Source organism: Vulpes vulpes, chromosome 2 (genome assembly GCF_048418805.1).
Source record: "Vulpes vulpes isolate BD-2025 chromosome 2, VulVul3, whole genome shotgun sequence".
Lineage (NCBI taxonomy): Eukaryota > Metazoa > Chordata > Mammalia > Carnivora > Canidae > Vulpes > Vulpes vulpes.
The window spans coordinates 16,109,610-16,127,573 of record NC_132781.1 but is presented as its reverse complement, the minus strand read 5'-3'; the positions used below and the strand labels follow the sequence as shown (position 1 = coordinate 16,127,573).

General features: G+C 33.7%; 1 long non-coding RNA gene and 1 pseudogene across 1 annotated transcript; one reads left to right on the top strand and one right to left on the bottom strand.

Moving 5' to 3' along the window:
* Nucleotides 1–10,629: 10,629 nt before the first annotated feature.
* LOC112920639 (iron-sulfur cluster assembly 1 homolog, mitochondrial pseudogene) lies at nucleotides 10,630–10,907 on the bottom strand (annotated as a pseudogene).
* Nucleotides 10,908–13,740: 2,833 nt separating this feature from the next.
* LOC112920624 (uncharacterized) lies at nucleotides 13,741–15,602 on the top strand. The gene is made up of 2 exons (XR_003235106.2): nucleotides 13,741–13,799; nucleotides 15,501–15,602. It is a non-coding gene; the product is annotated as an uncharacterized lncRNA (long non-coding RNA).
* The last annotated feature ends 2,362 nt before the right edge of the window (nucleotides 15,603–17,964 follow it).

The following is a 17,964-nucleotide window of genomic DNA, read 5'->3' as shown; positions in this document are numbered from 1 at the left end:
AGATATAGTGAATAGTTTTCAACTAGGCTCTATTTCATAATTTACATGTTTTGCGCTGTCTGCTTTTTTCCTGAGTTTGGATTACCAGTGTCTAAATTTTGTCTTGATTTACAGATGAAGGGAAGGTCAAACTAAATACACTGATGGAAGAATTGAATACTGTTCTAGGTAAGTGAAAAATTACTTAATTCTTTTTACTGTTATAATATTTTCTACCGTCCCTTAATTTCCTTGTTAATTTCACCATTTTAATCCTTCACTAATTAAACATTTTCATTAATTAACATTAATTAAACATTTCTATCTGCTCTGATAACCTATTTTTTTTTATAATCTATGCTTTTGCAAAAAAGGTACCAGGTCTTAGCATATGACAAGGAATTTTAAAATTCAGATTATAAATTGATACTATGTATAAACATAATTATTTGTATAGGTCATCAACAATATAATTTCTTAGGCAATTATATTAGCCTTATATTATTATATGTAGTATTTTTCTCTAATATTGTGAAGATATGCCTTTTATTATAAATAAGGGACAATGTTATATTTTTAAGTCTAATATTCACTCTGCATAATACAGCAGGTGACCTTAAGTCATTGTTGTTCCTCTAGCAATAGAAGATGGTACTGTACAAACACATCTTGTTTTTCATAATTTATATTCATTTGATAATGTTCTATTATAGTCATGGCAACAGCTTTTTCTTAATAATGTGGGAATGTTTTTATTCCTAATTCTACCTTTTGATCTTCATTTAACCAAAGCCATAGGAGAGATATGAGGAACTGTCCAGACTTTCACTATTGTTGATTTTCCCGAATGTCAGGATAATTTCATCTTGGTTTTGTCTTTGAATTATTTGTTTAATTATTTGTACAGTGACTACATAGAAGCATTTAATCCCTGAAAAACAGACCTCAAACAGCTCTCAGACAAACAAAACTAGCTGAAGGTACACTAGAATTTTAGTCCAATATTTCCTCAGGCCTAAAAAAAAAATAACTAGTCCTAATAATGCCTTGAGTCTATCTTACATACCCAAGTTGTCTGTTCCTTTCTTAGATAATTAAATCTATAGTGTAAATCCAAGTATAATATGCATTATGTATATGGTACAAATCCCCCTAGTTGGTGAAAAGAAAATTCAAGACAATTCTGTCATTTATCTAGGAAATTTTAATTGGCTTATTTTACTAAATAATAGGGCATGAACTGTATTATATGCTAGGTCAGCCACAAATGTATCTATTACTGTGAATAGAATACATTATACTTAGGAATCTCTTCCACCAGACATTATTTCCCCCAGAAAAGTTTCTGTCCCCTTGGACTAAGAAGACAAGATCCATTAGTACTGTTGGAAAGTCATCCACAATTCATACACATAAATTTTCCATTAACCCTACAGTAATTCTTTAAATTGGTTTACTAGTAAAAGGCTGAGTTATAGAGTTAGGATTGTCCTAACTCTAGCAAAGTGATTGTCTCTAGTAAAACTAGACATCATATGTCATTAGGGAATTGCAACTTAAAATAATGCAGGAATGCTACACACCTATTAGAATGGCCAGTAAGAGGAACTCTCATTCATGGCTAGTGGGAGGGCAAAATGGTATAGTTACTTTGGAAGACAGTTTGCCAGTTTCTTACAAAGCTAAATTTAATATTACCATAAGATCCAATAATCACAAATTAGGTATTTACCCAAATGACCTGAAAACATGTACACAAAAACCTGCTCACAAGTATTTATAGCAGTTTTATTTATAATTGCCAAAATTTGCAAGCAAATAATATGTCCTTGAATACAAAAATGGATAAACAAACTGTGGTACATCCATATAATGAAATATTATTCAATGATAAAAAAGAAATGAGCTATCAATCTATGAAAAGACATGGAAAGATCCGTGGTTGCCAAGAGTTTAGGAGGGTGGAATAGGGAAGAGAGATGAATATAAGGGCCCAGTGTTGCCGTGTGTGCCCAGGGAAGCCCACTGGAGACTCAGTGCCCAAGGTTTTTTATTTGGGGCTACTCACATAGGCACACTCTGCCTATCAACTACAAATATACCAGAATCCCAGAAGAAAAACAAATAAGTATTCACCATAAATCACATTGTTTACACAAGTCTAGACACAGTGAACTAGCCTTTTCAGTTGGTATTTTAGGGAACATTCTAAAATCCAAGTTCCCAGTGCCAGCCAAGTACCAACATGCAAGCAGGCTCTTCTAAATATAGCAGCCTCAGGCCTGTTTTGTTAACCCTTTTCTGTACAGTTTATTTAGTAAGATCTGCTAAAGCATTTTCTCTAGTCTTTATATAATCTGTTTACTGTGAGCTTCTACCTTTAATATAGCAATTTCTTTGAGCAGTATCAAAGTATCAAGTAATAATTACTATAAAAGTATATTGCCTATAATTTAGTTTACCAATTTAAAATCTCTAGAAAGGGCCAATGTTCAGACACTTGAACCAATCTTGTATCTGCTAAGGACTTGGATCTTTCAAAAGAAACTAAACTTTATTGCATCTTTAGCCTACAATGGTTCCTTTTCATCAACAAATAATATTAAGTCAGAATGGTGTTAAAATACCCAAAAGATCTGTTTAGGACAGAAATACTATTACAGAAATTAAAATAATAGAAGTAGAAAACTTCTTCATGGAGTAAAGGTAATAGAGTCACTGGATTGAGAGTATCATACCAATGGATAGTAATGTGGGGAGAAAGTAGCAGTATTCCATAATTAGTAACCAACTAGCCAAAAAATATTGGATCATTTCAGTCAGCAATAGAGATTATTGTTGCACAGTACCATAAGATTTAAATATGAATTTAATATGAGATTGAAGATGTTTTAACTAACTTTAGAAACCACAGTTGTGGGAACCCTGGGTGGCGCAGCGGTTTGGCGCCTGCCTTTGGCCCAGGGCCCGATCCTGGAGACCGGGGATCGAATTCCACGTCGGGCCCCCCGGTGCATGGAGCCTGCTTCTCCCTCTGCCTGTGTCTCTGCCTCTCTCTCCCTTTCTCTCTCTCTCTCTGTGTGTGACTATCATAAATAAGTAGAAATTTTAAAACTTTTTTTAAAAATTAAAAAAAAAAGAAACTGCAGTTGCTCTGAAGCAAGAATATAGTCAAGGCCACTGAATTAAGAGAAGCTATAATAAGTAATGGGTCTTTAACGTACACTATTGATGTACTCTGTTAACACTCCTGAAGCATGGCCTAAATTCATGCACTGATAATCTAGAATGAATCAATCTGACTCTCTAAAGGATACTGTTCTTCTTAAAACAAAATTTCAGGGCAGCCCCGGTGGCGCAGCGGTTTAGCACCGCCTGCAGCCAGGGATGTGATCCTGGAGACCCAGGATCCAGTCCCACATCAGGCTTCCTGCACGGAGCCTGCTTCTCCCTCTGCCTGTGTCTCTGCCTCTCTCTCTCTCTCTCTCTCGTTCTCTCTCTCTGTGTGTGTGTCTCTATGAATAAATAAACAAAATCTTTTAAAAATTTTTTCACATAAAGAGCAATTCATAGTTTAAAATTATTAAATATAGAAGGAAATGAGGCAACATGAGTGAGACACCCCTCATGAACAACAGCAGAATCAGATCAGCAAAGGTTTTAGATTTTGGAATTATCAGACCAAAAATTATTAAATAAGCATGCTTAATATAATTTAATAATTTAAGGAGAAGCTTGAATACATTTGAGAAAGAGCATGCAGATTTGATAAAGAACCAAATAGACTTTTGAGCAATGAAAATACTAAAAATTTAAAACATTTGAAGGATTTAACAGTAATTTATAAACAGCTGAAGAAAGAACTAAGGAACTTAAGAAATTACAAGGTATATAACACAGAAAGATAAAAGATAAAGAGAAAAAAAAATAAATAAAAGATAAAGAAATAGGAAATATAAAAGTAAATTTATATTACTAGTTATATTTTATAAAAACATAAAAGACACAGAGGATAGGTAAGAAAATCTAAGATATATCTAATTGAAATTCTAGGAAGAAAAGAGAAAGAGAAACAAGACAGAGGCAATATTTGAAGAGAACTTTCCAGAATAGGTAAAAGTGCCAATTTGAAGAAGCCAAGTAACTCCTAAGCATAATAAATAAAAAGAAATCCATTCTAGACATATACATTTAAAATATGCAACATATCTAATTTATGGATTAAAGTTTAGGATTCTAGAAAGTAAGCTTTCAGAGATTCAGTTTCCACTGATTTAAACCAAAAGACTTAATTAAACCAAAATTATTTTGCCTTTCTAAAGTTACAAAGTATAAAACTATTTACAATAATCAAAAGATTATTTACCATAAAAATAGTACAAAACAAAAAATTATTATGGAAGCCTGAGGCCCTGTTTTTGAAACATACTTTCTAACAAACATTAACTATGTGCATTTAATATATATAGTGTGTTAATTATTTAATTCATATAAGCATGTAATCTATGTATATGTCTATATTTATGTGCCTAACATCCTGCTCCTAAAGTAATTATAATTTCAAAGTATCAGGAAAACTACTTTTCTATTTTGTGAAGGAAAGACCCAAATTATTATTTGTCTCATTTCTTACATTTTATATAATCACTCAAGGTGACAATAAATTTTAATGTTTTTAGAATACATAATTGTTAACTACCCATGAAATTATTTTAATGGCACATAAGTGAAAATATTGCTAGTTAACAGCATTTGATTTAATAACTCATTAATTTTGTATTCTTAGATTCTCCTTTGTCACCATTTCTATCTTTTCTAGGAGAGCAGGTAGATGTCAATGATGTATGTGATGCTCTGAAAGACATGAAAGTTGAGGTCACAGACAAGGAATACTTTAATTTAGTAAAAACTCTACCACTTGATGGTAAGTATTTAAAATATATATATATATATTTCAAGGAGCTTTAGAATGCTGTAGGATTTTCTTCTAAAATGATACCAGATTGTTACCAGGTTGTTTTTGTTTAATCATTTTTGAAGACTTAGAATTATTTAATTTTTGCCAAAGAAAATTTGGGTTATTTAGTTTTTATTATGGTAGGCAATAGCTATTTCACTTAATCCTGCCAATAACATGTGTATTGTTCTCCTTAGTTCCATAAATATTCCTAAGAGTAAGTAGAAAGATGTAAAAATGGAATAAAGAGTGTAAGGAAAGAAATTAGAGATAAATGTAAATCAAAAGAGATATATGTTTTATAAGTTTTAAGCCATAATCCTTGCCTTTTATGCAAGAGTGAATAAATTTGCCTCATTAAAATATTTCTCCAAACAAATTTTGTGATTATTTGAGAACAAATTAGGTAAATTTCAGAAAAATCATTAAAGTCTATCTTTTTGAAATTTATGGAATTAGAGGAAAATTGTAGAATATTTATTGTTTAGGTGAAAGTCCCTTATTATTTTTCTCTGACCTGAATTATGCCTTTTCCTACAGCTGAAGGAAAGGTGTATCAAAAAAGGTTGCTAGATGGTGTGAAGACTCTTAAAAGTGAGTGAGAAGTATGATGAGAAAGCAGATAAATCTGAGATATTCTCTTATTTTTCATATATACTAGTTTATTTTTATTACATTAAAAAGTTCACATATGTATTTACAAATATTTATGGATATGGTACATATATGTATATATAACATGCATACATGTATACATATGTGTATACATATACATATATAACATATCTATACATATATAACATACATATATACATATATATAACATACATACATATATGTATGTTATGTATATAACACTTTCACTGTGTTGATATAACAAAAGATATAGTCAGAGGATGAAACTCTATATATGTTTTTAATATTGACCCTCCTTGTATGCCTAACTAGGTCTTACTGGACCTTAATGTCTTTATGATAATCTAGATTTAAAAAAATGTCTTTATGAGTAAAGTGATAACCATAATATATATGAATTAATGAGGAATTTTTCACATCTTGGTTTTTTATGATATGTTGTCTCCCCTAAGGAGGAAAGGTTAATATGAATAACCTGAACACATTTCTGAAAAATACAGGGATTAAGCTCTCACCTAAAGAACTTGAAGATTTTTCACAAGACCTACCAGTTGATGGTGAGTATTGTACATAAAAATGTATTCTCTTTAGGACAGCCTGGGTTTGAGAATATCAAGAGACCAGTGATAGTGTTTATTTAGTATCAACAGGACTTTTTTTTTAAGATTGTATTTATTTATTAGAGAGAGAGAGAGAGAGTAAAAGGGCATGGACAGAGGGAGGAGCAGAAGGAGAGAGAGAAGCATACTCCCCACTGCTTCTGGCTCCATCCCAGGACCCTGGGATCATGACCTGAGCCAAAGGCAGACGCTTAACCAACTGAGCCACCTAGGCACCTTTCAACAGAACATTTTTAAAGCATGTATCTGAATTCAGGTCTCAAATGAAAGCACATCCTGGCTCTTCATTAACAGAGTATATGAATAATGAAAATTAGAGTTCTGCCAAGCCATTCTTAGGTCAAAGCATGAAGAAGAAAAGGAAAGTAGAATGTGAAACATTTAAAAGGAATATTAAAAAGTAAGTAAGAGAACAGTCTACAATGAAGAATGATTAAATTGCCTGATGGTTATTTCCAGTAGGTATGCCTTGGCTGTATGCCTGGAAAGGGATAGAGAGAAACATACTAAGAATTTTAAAAGAGAGATAACTCTGGATATCGAACATAATACTGCTATGACAGTAAGAAACCATGTATAACATGAGATTAAGATGTTAAATATATTAGTAAAGTGAACACTTTTCCAGAACAAAAGAAATAAATTACCAATATTGATCAATAAGAAGTGAAAAATATAGACAGACCAATAATGATAGTTGAAAAAAGTATCAAATAATTACATCTATCAATTTTCCAGCACCGCTCAGCACTCTAACAAAAGGTAACAGACCCAGAGGGTTTTAAGAGTAAGTTCTTTCAAATCTTTAAGGAACTGTTTATAGCAGTTACTGTTTAACAGTAATGCTTACTGATCCAGAGGGCTTCAGTTTAAGATGATAAAGAAACCAAAATCTGCCTAGTTTTTCTTTCCTCCAATACCTAACAAAGTGAACGAGAACAAAAAAGTAAAAATCAGCAAAGGAAATTCAGCACCAATCAAATAATAAAAGGAGGCCAATCTAATGCCATAAATGTTTAATGAGGACAACCAAAGAAATAAAAGATTTTAGAGTAGTACAGCAGAACTAGCCTTCTCTTAGCCTTTCTCCTCCCTCAGAAACAAAAATGGTGAAATCCAGAGATTTCTTACTAAAATGCCCAGATCTGGAGTGAAGCAAATTGGATAAATTTCTCTCTCCTCCTTCTCCTCCTGCCTCCGTCCCTCCCTCCCTCCCTCCCTCCTAGGAAGGAATAGAAACCACTGCTGGGGAAAAAAATCAATAAAATGGGAGAAATGAATAATAGGAATCACTAATTAGTGAAAGTAAATGCCTCAGGACCACAGGCAGAATTGGAGATCTGATGTGAAGCTCAAGAATACCATCCCATGCACGGATCTATGGTTTGGTTAAATGTCTTTACCAGGGTTCATTCTACTTAATTAGAGCAATGAACCCTGTTGGGACATTTGACCAGACCTCTCATATGAGAGCAGGGCTCAAGTATAACACGTAATACCTCACCACACCCTCAGATTACGGCAGAAGTGAGTAGAACAGTTTTCCTCAACTGCATTTCACTGAGGAAAGCAAAGTGGCCTTGGATGCTACAGAAAGAGCAACTAAAGATCACATTAAACTCTGAAACTAAAATGAAGATCTGAACAGAACTGCTGAAGCCAATGCAATATAAAAAGAAGGGACAAGGCAACTCTCCTAGCATTAACATAGCAAAGAAAAATAGCCAAAGGGAAATAAGAAAGAAAGAAGACAGAATGGAAGGAAGATAGCATGTGAAAAACAAATAACCCAGTCTAGTAGTACAATCAGTATAACATAAGGAACAACCAAAAAGAAGTACTTGACAATTCATAATACAGAGCAACTTGTCAACTAAAAGAATCTAAATCAGATTGAGATCCCATCTTTGAGCAGACTTTACAGTGGCAAAAGAAATGTATTAAAAGACAAATATTTCTCTTTTTTTTAAGATTTTATTTATTTACTCATGAGAGACACATGGGGGCGGGGGGCGGATGCAGAGACACAGTCAGAGGGAGAAGCAGACTCCATGCAGGGAGCCTGATGCAGGACTGGATCCTGGGACTCCAGGATCACGCTCTGTGCCAAAGGCAGGCATTGAACTGCTGAGCCACCCAGAGATCCCCCAGATAAGTATTTCTTATCTTTTGATACCATAACTCAGAACTATTCTGCACTACCAATCAAGAAAATCTTTGCCTGATACTTTAATCGAATGGCTGCTTAAAAAAGAAGTCAATGAGGCATCAATGAAAATTTTTATAACAATGTAAAATGACTGGGCCAAGTTTGGATTAAAATTTTTTTTCGTGGGCAGCCCGGGTGGCTCAGGGGTTTAGCGCTGCCTTCAGCCCAGGACCTGATCCTGGAGACCTGGAATAGAGTCCCATGTTGGGCCGCCTGCATGGAGCCTACTTCTCCCTCTGCCTGTATCTCTGCCTCTCTCTGTGTCTCTCGTGAATAAATAAATAAAATCTTTTAAAAAATTATTTTTTAATTTTTTTTTCGTGATTGACAGGACTTCCTACCTCTGAATTTTATTTTTTTTATTTTTTTTTAATTAATTTTTATTGGTGTTCAATTTACCAACATACAGAAAAACACCCAGTGCTCATCCCGTCAAGTGTCCACCTCAGTGCCCGTCACCCATTCCCCTCCAACACCCGCCCTCCTCCCCCTCCACCACCCCTAGTTCGTTTCCCCGAGTTAGGAGTCTTTATGTTCTGTCTCCCTTCCTGATATTTCCCAACATTTCTTCTCCCTTCCCTTATATTCCCTTTCACTATTATTCATATTCCCCAAATGAATGAGAACATACACTGTTTGTCCTTCTCCGACTGACTTATTTCACTCAGCATAATACCCTCCAGTTCCATCCACGTTGAAGCAAATGGTGGGTATTTGTTGTTTCTAATTGCTGAGTAATATTCCATTGTATACATAAACCACATCTTCTTTATCCATTCATCTTTCGATGGACACCGAGGCTCCTTCCACAGTTTGGCTATTGTGGCCATTGCTGATAGAAACATCGGGGTGCAGGTGCTACCTCTGAATTTAAAAGCCATCACTCTGGGAGCACCTGGATGACTCCGTTGGTTGAGCATCCAACTCTTGGTTTTGGCTCAGGTCATGATGTTAGGATTGTGAGTTGGAGCCCCAAGTTAGGATCCACGCTCAACCCAGATCTTGGAGAGATTGTCCTCTTTCTTTATCCCTCTGCCCCTCCCCCTGCTCATACGATAGATAGATAGATAGATAGATAGATAGATAGATAGATAGATAGATAGATAAAATCTTTTTTAAAAAATAAAATAAAAACCATCACTCTGATCAGGATATCACCAAGGGAGATGCAATTTCAGGCCATTCAACAGAGATCTAATGACTGCACATCTATTAAGAATACACTTCTGGTAATCCTTCCAGAAAAGGCAACTGTTTTTTAAAGATTTTATTTATTTATTCATGAGAGACACAGAGCGAGAGAGAGAGAGAGAGAGAGAGGCAGAGACACAGGGAGAGGGAGAAGCAGGCTCCATGCAGGGAGCCCAACGTGGGACTCAATCCCAGGTCTCCAAGATCACAACCTGGGCCAAAGGCAGCGCTAAACCGCTGAGCCAACCAAGCTGCCCAGAAAAAGCAACTTTAATGAAATTAGTTTAGAAAGGATGCAAGGAAGTCAAGTGCAGTGTAAGATTTCGTGTTTTTTTACCTTTAAAAAACAGAAAAATGGGTGGGACAGATGGATGAGCTAGGTAAAGGAGATTAAGACTACAATTATCTTGATGAGCTCTGAGAAATGTATAGAATGGCTTAATCATTATATTATACACCTGAATCTAATATAATACATGAATTTTTAAAAAGGGGGGAAAACAGAAAAATAACCCCCCAAAAGCGATTTCTTATTTTCTCTCCCCTAAAAAGAATACAAACGTCATTTCTCAAATCTAACAGTGGCTTCATTTTCAAAATGCATCACTGTATTTTCCTCATAAGGCAGCCATACATTACAAACCTTCAGCACATAACAGTCACATGATTTCTTCAGTAAGCCTGAAGGCTTCCACAAACCTCCTGGAGCTTACATCCAGACTAGTTCTGAGGTTTCAAATATTAAAGTTTTTTCCACAGTCACAAGTTTCTTTCATGTTTGGGTTATTGAACACAAACTTGGGATAAGTTGTCTTCAACCTAGTCCAATTCTGTTCCTTAAAGTGTTAACTGTTCTTTCTTTTCTTTTTTTTTTTTAATTCTTTTTTTTTTAATTTTTATTTATTTATGATAGTCACACAAAGAGAGAGAGAGGGGCAGAGACATAGGCAGAGGGAGAAGCAGGCTCCAACACTGGGAGCCCGATGTGGGATTCGATCCCGGGTCTCCAGGATCACGCCCCGGGCCAAAGGCAGGCGCTAAACCGCTGTGCCACCCAGGGATCCCTGTTCTTTCTTTTCAATGAACATTCTGACTCCATCTTAAACAACTTCTCCATCCGAATATACTTTTGTCTTTGTATATTCTAGACTATAAGAAAAGCTATTACAACCCTCAGTTTGAAGTGTAAAAATTTAAGCTTCTTTTTAAGAAGTTCTTTACTGCTGAGAGTGTCAGGGTGAGGGCAGACTGGGCGGGTTGTCAGCTTCCTCTTGCTCACAGCCCAAACAGTGGCTTGGATTAGCAATGCCAACATCTTTACCTTCCTGGTGACTTAGTGCCCTAGACTGGCTATTTTATAATTTTATATGTAAAGTTTTACATTTAATTCAATGGGTTTATTCCTAGGTATTTTTTATATTATTGTAAATAGTATTTCTTAAAATTTTCTTTTTTCAGCTTGTTGCTGATACATAAAAAATTATTGATTTTTGTGTAATGAGCTTGTATCCAGCAACCTGTCTTCACTTTTATAAATTATAATTATCTGAATATTCTCATATATAATCATGTTTCCAAATAATAGACAGTTTTCTTTTTCTCTTTTCAATAATTATATCTTTTAGTCTTTGTCTTGCCTTACTGCATCAGTTAGGATTTCTAGTATAATATTGTCAAAATGCAATGATAATGGGCATCCTTATCTCATTTCTAATCTCAAAGAGAAGTATTTCCATATTTCACCTTAAGTATTACTTTGCTGAAGGTATATATATATATATATATATATAACTTTTATTAGATTAGAGGAGTTCTATTCCTATTTTGCTAAGAGATTTTTTTTTTATCTTACTGCTGTCAACAAAATTTTGTAGTGTTTGAAGTATGAATTTTGTGCTTCTTTTGTTAGATTTATTCCTAGGTGACTTATTCTATTGTGCTATTGTAAATAAAACTTAATATTTTTGGGTTGTTTTTTGCCATTGCTTTTAAATTTATTGAGATTTGACTTTATAATACAGGATATTGTCATTTTTTTCTAAATATTCCCTATGTGAAGAAATACATATCCTGAAATTATTGGGTTGTCTATATGTCCATTAAATCAAGTTTGTTAAATTTATTGTTCAAATTTCCTAAAGTCATAAAGATTTTTCTCTGCTTATTCTATTAACTACTGACAAATATGTATCAAAATCTTCAACTATAATTTTTGATTTTTCTATTTCTCAATGTAATTTTAAATTTTTCTTTATGTATTTTGAGGCCATATTATTAGGAGCATACAAGTTTAGAATTATGACATCTTCATGTTGAATTAAACCTTTTTGTTATCTTTAGAAATGCTTTTTCTTTTTTTCTTACAAATGCTTTTTCTTAAAGTTTATTTTGTTTGACATTAATATTCCTACACTATTTTACATATTTCTTTAGAAATGCTTTTTCTTTTTTTCTTAGAAATGCTTTTTCTTAAAGTTTATTTTGTTTGACATTAATATTCCTACACTATTTTACAGCCCATTTGTATAGTCCATAGTTATCCATCCTTTTACATTCAACCTCTCTGAATCCTTAGACTTAAGATATTTTTAATTCTTAGGTTTTAGAGGCTTAGATCACTTCCTTGATGAATTTTATCTAGTATATGCATAATAAATAATGCCCATGTTACTCAGCTCTTCAAAAACACAAAATCAAAGAACACTTCCCAGCTTGATTTATGAAACTATCATAATCTTGATATCAAATTTTGATGAAAACAATACAAAAAAAGGAAGATCACAGGCTAATCTCTCTCATAAGTAAATGCAAAAATCCTAAACAATTAGCAATCTGAAATCATTTACATTTTTACAATATTAGTAGTAATTATGAAATTACTGACATATCTGTTTTCAAATCTACTTTTACTGAATACCTGTACTTATATCACATGTTCAATATTCTATTTCCTTCCATTCTTGCCTGCCTTTTGGAATGATTATATTTTATTTTTCTTGTTAATTTGGAAGTTTTAAAGGTTACTGTAAAAATTACAATATGCATCCTTAATTTATCATAATCCAATTTTATATTAGATTTTTATCCTCATTCAAGATGACTGTCTTATCCCCTTCCCAATTTATTGTTTTTGTTTTATATAATGTGTTCCCTGAATTACTCACATATTATCATTTCATTTCTTCTTATCCTTCCCTGTAGTCCTATATTGAAAGGGAACACAGAGCTAAGTTGGATTACAAAACTTTTCCAAAAAAATTTTTTCATCCTATGCCTAAACATCCTTATAAAATTTAATAACATCAGGAACAAAGAGAAATTTATACATAACAGGAGAAAAAAACAGACTACACACAAAATAAAAAAAGATATGTATGAATACAAGAGAAAATACTGGGATGAACCAAAGTGGAGGAAAGAACTTTTAAAAACTTATATCTCAGGATGCCGGAGTGGCTCAGCGGTCAGGCATCTGCCTTTGGCTCAGATCATGTTCCCGTACACCCAGGATCAAGTCCCACATTGGGCTCCCTGCGTGGAGCCTGCTTTTCTCTCTGCCTCTCTCTCTCTCTCTCTCTCTGTCTCTCATGAATAAATAAATAAAATCTTAAAAAAAAACTTATATCTCAGTAAGTATGATGAAAAATGTAACATAATAGTCTAGAACTAAAATTCAAGATGATATCAACATTCTAGTGGAGGGACAGATGTCATAGGAAGAGAAAAAAGAAGGAACAGTCTCATTTTTGGTCTGTGACTGCTCTTTGTCTTAGAGTTGATGGGAAGGTTGATCTGGAAAATATGACACTGAAAATGAAAGATTCTACAGGTGAGTGTTCTATAATAAATTATATTTTAAATGTTATTCTCCCAGTAGTCTATTCATACTAATTTTGCCATCTTACCTACTTATTATAAAATATTTCTGCCTGATAAAATCCATTTGATCTTGGATTATCTATTTTAAAAATAAACCACAGAACTTGTTTTTGATAACAAGTCCTATATACTGTAGAGGTGTTTTTCTCACATATGTATATATGTCTTTGCCTACATGTAAATAGCTAAATTTTAGGTAAACACATGAATAAAATAAGGCAAAGTTTTATAAAGCTCAAGATAATGTGGATTTGAACTTGAACTTTTCTTACAGATAATAAGAAAGTTTTTCAGAATAGATTGCTATCAGCTTTGAAGTCATTCAAAGGTGAGTAAGAAACAATGAGAAAGTATGTAAAATTGAGATTTTTAATCTCTGTATTTATTTTCCTAGTTACTAGATCATGATTCCTCTGCCATTCCTTCTATATATTATTAATCTTATCATCTTTTTTTTTTTATCCTGTGTAGGCTTAATTCCAGGGTCAGACAAAAAAATCAGTACTCAGGATCTCCACAGTTATCTTTCTATGTACTTTTGGATAGGTCTAATTAGACTATTAGCCTTCATAGTACTGAAAATAATCATGATAATGCTCAACTGGGAATTGTTAGTTTTCTTCTATTTTTCTTTCTTTTCTTTTTTAGTTTTTTTAGAGAGAGAGAACAAGAGAGTAAGCCAGGGAGAGGGGCAGAAGGAGAGGGAGAGAGAGAATATTAAGCAGACTCCATTACCAATGCAGAGCCCAATGCAAGGCTCAGTCTCAGGAACCCTGAGATCATGACCTGAGCTGAAATCAAGAGTCGGACACTTAGGGCAGCCTGGGTGGCTCAGCGGTTTAGCACCGCCTTCAGCCCAGGGTGTGGTCCTGGAGACTCGGGATCGAGTCCCACATCAGGCTCCCTGCATGGGGCCTGCTTTACCCTCTGCTTGTGTCTCTGCCTCTCTCATGAATAAATATATAAAATCTTAAAAAAAAAAAAAAAGAGTCGGACACTTAAGCAACTGAGCCACTCAGGCACCCTTCTTCTTCTATTTTTTCAATATAAAAGGTGTTACATGACCAATAAATATAAATTAAGGATAAAATAATCACTCATAATCTTGCTATCCAATCATTACCATTCTTAATATTATGAAACCCTATATAGTTAAAATAGTAATAATCTCATTGAGTCAAAAGTGCTCTGAAATTCCATTGGAAGACTCTGTAAGAGATACCAACATACTAGTCACTTTTTCTTCCAGTGATGGAATACATTGTTATTGCTATAGTTAAGCAATTATATAGTTTACTTGCCTAAGAGCCATAATATTAAAAAACTGCATCTAATACTAGAATCGCATTGACTTAAGATACTTACAATATGATAGACATAGGGGAAATGAATCCATATGATGGAATAATAAATTGATGTTATCCACCTAAGGTTCATTCTATTTATGTGTTTGCTAACTACAGAATGTCAGAGTCAAATGCATTTACATTGTTCTTTTTATGTGTATTTTCACTGTGCATATGATTTTAATTCATATGTTAAATGATTGCATGATGGAACTTCATCCTATAAAATAACAGTTTTTTTGCCTCTGGTAGTCACCTTTTGTACCAGCTATGGTTATGTAACTTTCTGTAGATTGAAGATACATTGGTTTACTTTCCAGTACCTTGTCATTAGAAATTTAAATTGTGGGTTCTTTCTTTCTTTCTTTCTTTCTTTCTTTCTTTCTTTCCTTCTTTCCTTCTTTCTTTCCTTATTACAAGTAAGATTATAATGAACATTTCCCTCTCCCCTTTGGCATAGCCTTTTCTGCATTCCCATAAATGGAATTAGTGGGCTAAAAGTTATAAACATTTCAAAGAACCATAATAGTTACTACCAAACCACTTTCCAATAAGGTAATTCCAGTTAACATTCTAACCAGCAGCCAGGCCTATTGAGAATTGAATTAACTCATCAGCACAAGAATTATTTGTTCATATTGTGTCTTAACTGGTTTTTTCTTACATCTCCATCCCTTTCTAAGGAGGAAAGATCGATGTCAATAACCTGAACACACTTCTGAGGAACATGGGGATCAAGCTCAAAAATAAAGAATTTAAAAGTGTAGTACATCAACCTATGGATGGTGAGCATTGTAAACAATTATTTTGCCTTTTAGAGAACTTAGAATCTTGGGATCCATGTATAAGAATTTCTAAAACTAGGGCAGCCCCAGTGGTGCAGCGGTTTAGCGCCACCTGCAGCCCAGGGTGTGATCCTGGAGACCTGGGATCAAGTCCCACATCGGGCTCCCTGCAAGGAGCCTGCTTCTCCTTCTGCCTGTGTCTCTGCCTCTTTGTGTGTCTCTCATGAATAAACAAATAAAATCTTTAAAAAATAAAAAAAAGAATTTCTAAAACTAGATTGGTTTGAGGAGTTTAAGATATTTTTAAGAGTCATGGAGAAGAACTTGGCCTTCAATAAAAAGAAATCCTGTCTTTTTTCATTTGTATTCATCTGAAATTAGAACAAGAGAGTAGCCAGGGGGGGAGGGGCAGAAGGAGAGAGTGAAAGAGAATCTCAAGCAGTGCTCCCAGCACAGAGCCTGATGCGAGACTCAGTCTCATGACCCTGAGATCAAGACCTGAGCCAAAATCAAGAGTCAGACACTTATGCAACTCTTCTTCTCCTATTTTTTCAATATAAAAGGTATTACCAACGATGTAACGGTGTTACCAATTAATCCTACTCAACGATGATTACTGCTGAGAAGGTATTCACAGCTGTTATCATGCCAGAGAATGGTAGAGAGAAACAACATGGGAGCAGTGGGGGAAATAAATGCATGTCTAATCAAGAAAGCCTGGAATACTTGAGAGAAAAATATCCATAATAGGAACTAGTAGAAGATCATTAATTATTTCCTCAAATATCCAACAAGTACATGTCACCACCATTTTAAGATAGATTCAGGAGTTGAAATACTTGAGAAAAGCTTATTGCAAATAGCTGGAAGATGTGAAGACCCTTCCTTATCTGTGTTAGATGTAAGGTTCACCAAAAACAAACAAAACAAAATAAACTGACTTCTATAGATACCATCTTTGGCTGTGCTTAAAAGAAAACAAGAACTAGAAATATAATACATTTGTCATAGTCAGAGCCTGTGTTCAAGGGACATGGGCCAAATGCCATTGTTCTTCTTATTAATAAAGAATCAAGCACTCAAACAAGGAAATATAAATTTAAGGTGAACACAAATTATTTAATAGAATATATGGATTTTCATTGGACCCTATATCACATTTTTCCTGATTGGTGTCATTGTCCAAATTTTTTATTTTGTATTACAGCTGTTGGAAATGTTTCTCTGAAAAAAGTGGTGAGTGATGTGACAGCAGTTACAGGCAAGTTAAAAGTTATCATAAAGATTAAAATTCTAATTCTTTAATGACATTTTCCTATCTTGTCTTTTCAGTGAACACATAATTCCATGACTCCACTTCAACAAAGTGACTAGAATATTTCCAATATCATTGCATCAACACATGGTTGTTTCCCTATCCCTTTACCATGTATCCCCACTTTTTGAGATAACACTATCCTGAATTTTATATTGCCTATTCTTCTTTTAAAAAAATCATAGTTCTAAAAAAAAATAAAAATTTAAAAGTCATAGTCCTATTACCTACATAATAACAACATAGTCTTTCATTTTGCTTCATTTGCCTCTATAAAAATGCTATCATAAATAATGTGTAGTGTTCCATAACCCTAATAATGTGCAGGTTCTTCCAGAAACAATAACTTGTTTTCTTAAGATAGTTGTGAGAAGTGTATAGAGAAAAGCAAGAAATCAGTGTCCAAAAATGATAGTAATAAACTCTAGAGAAAGATTGTGGATAAGGATTGGAAAAGAGTATGAGAGACCCTCAGAGTGTTATCTGTGTTTTATTTCTTACCTAGATGGTTGTTACAAGGGTGTTGTTACAAGTCTTGTGTCTAATTGTGTCAGTCTTTGGGTTATCTGGATTTTAAAATTTTCTCATTTCTCCATAGCAAGTTCTATATCCTCTAAAATACTTATCAGTAATAATGCTTCTGGTCTTCACCACTGAAAAAACTGAAAATCTATATCAAGGATAAACAAACTACTGGTCACACAACAAATCTAGTCCTCTGCCTCTTTTATAAATAAAGTTTTATTGGAACACAGTCATATTCTTCATCTATGTATTATTAATGGCTGCCTTCTGCTAAAATACCAGAGTTTAGTAGCTAGAACAGAGGAAATATATCCTGCAAATTCTAAAACATTTACTGTCTGGCTCTTTACAGAAAAGATTTTGCTAATCCTTGATCTAGATCATTAGAATAATAATTAAAGTAAAAATTAGGATATTGGCCAAATAATCTAATGATTTTAGGAAAAACAGAGAGCAATATTAGGTTAACCTTTACATTCTAATTTATAAGACAATTACGTAAATCCCCAGTTTACTGAGAAT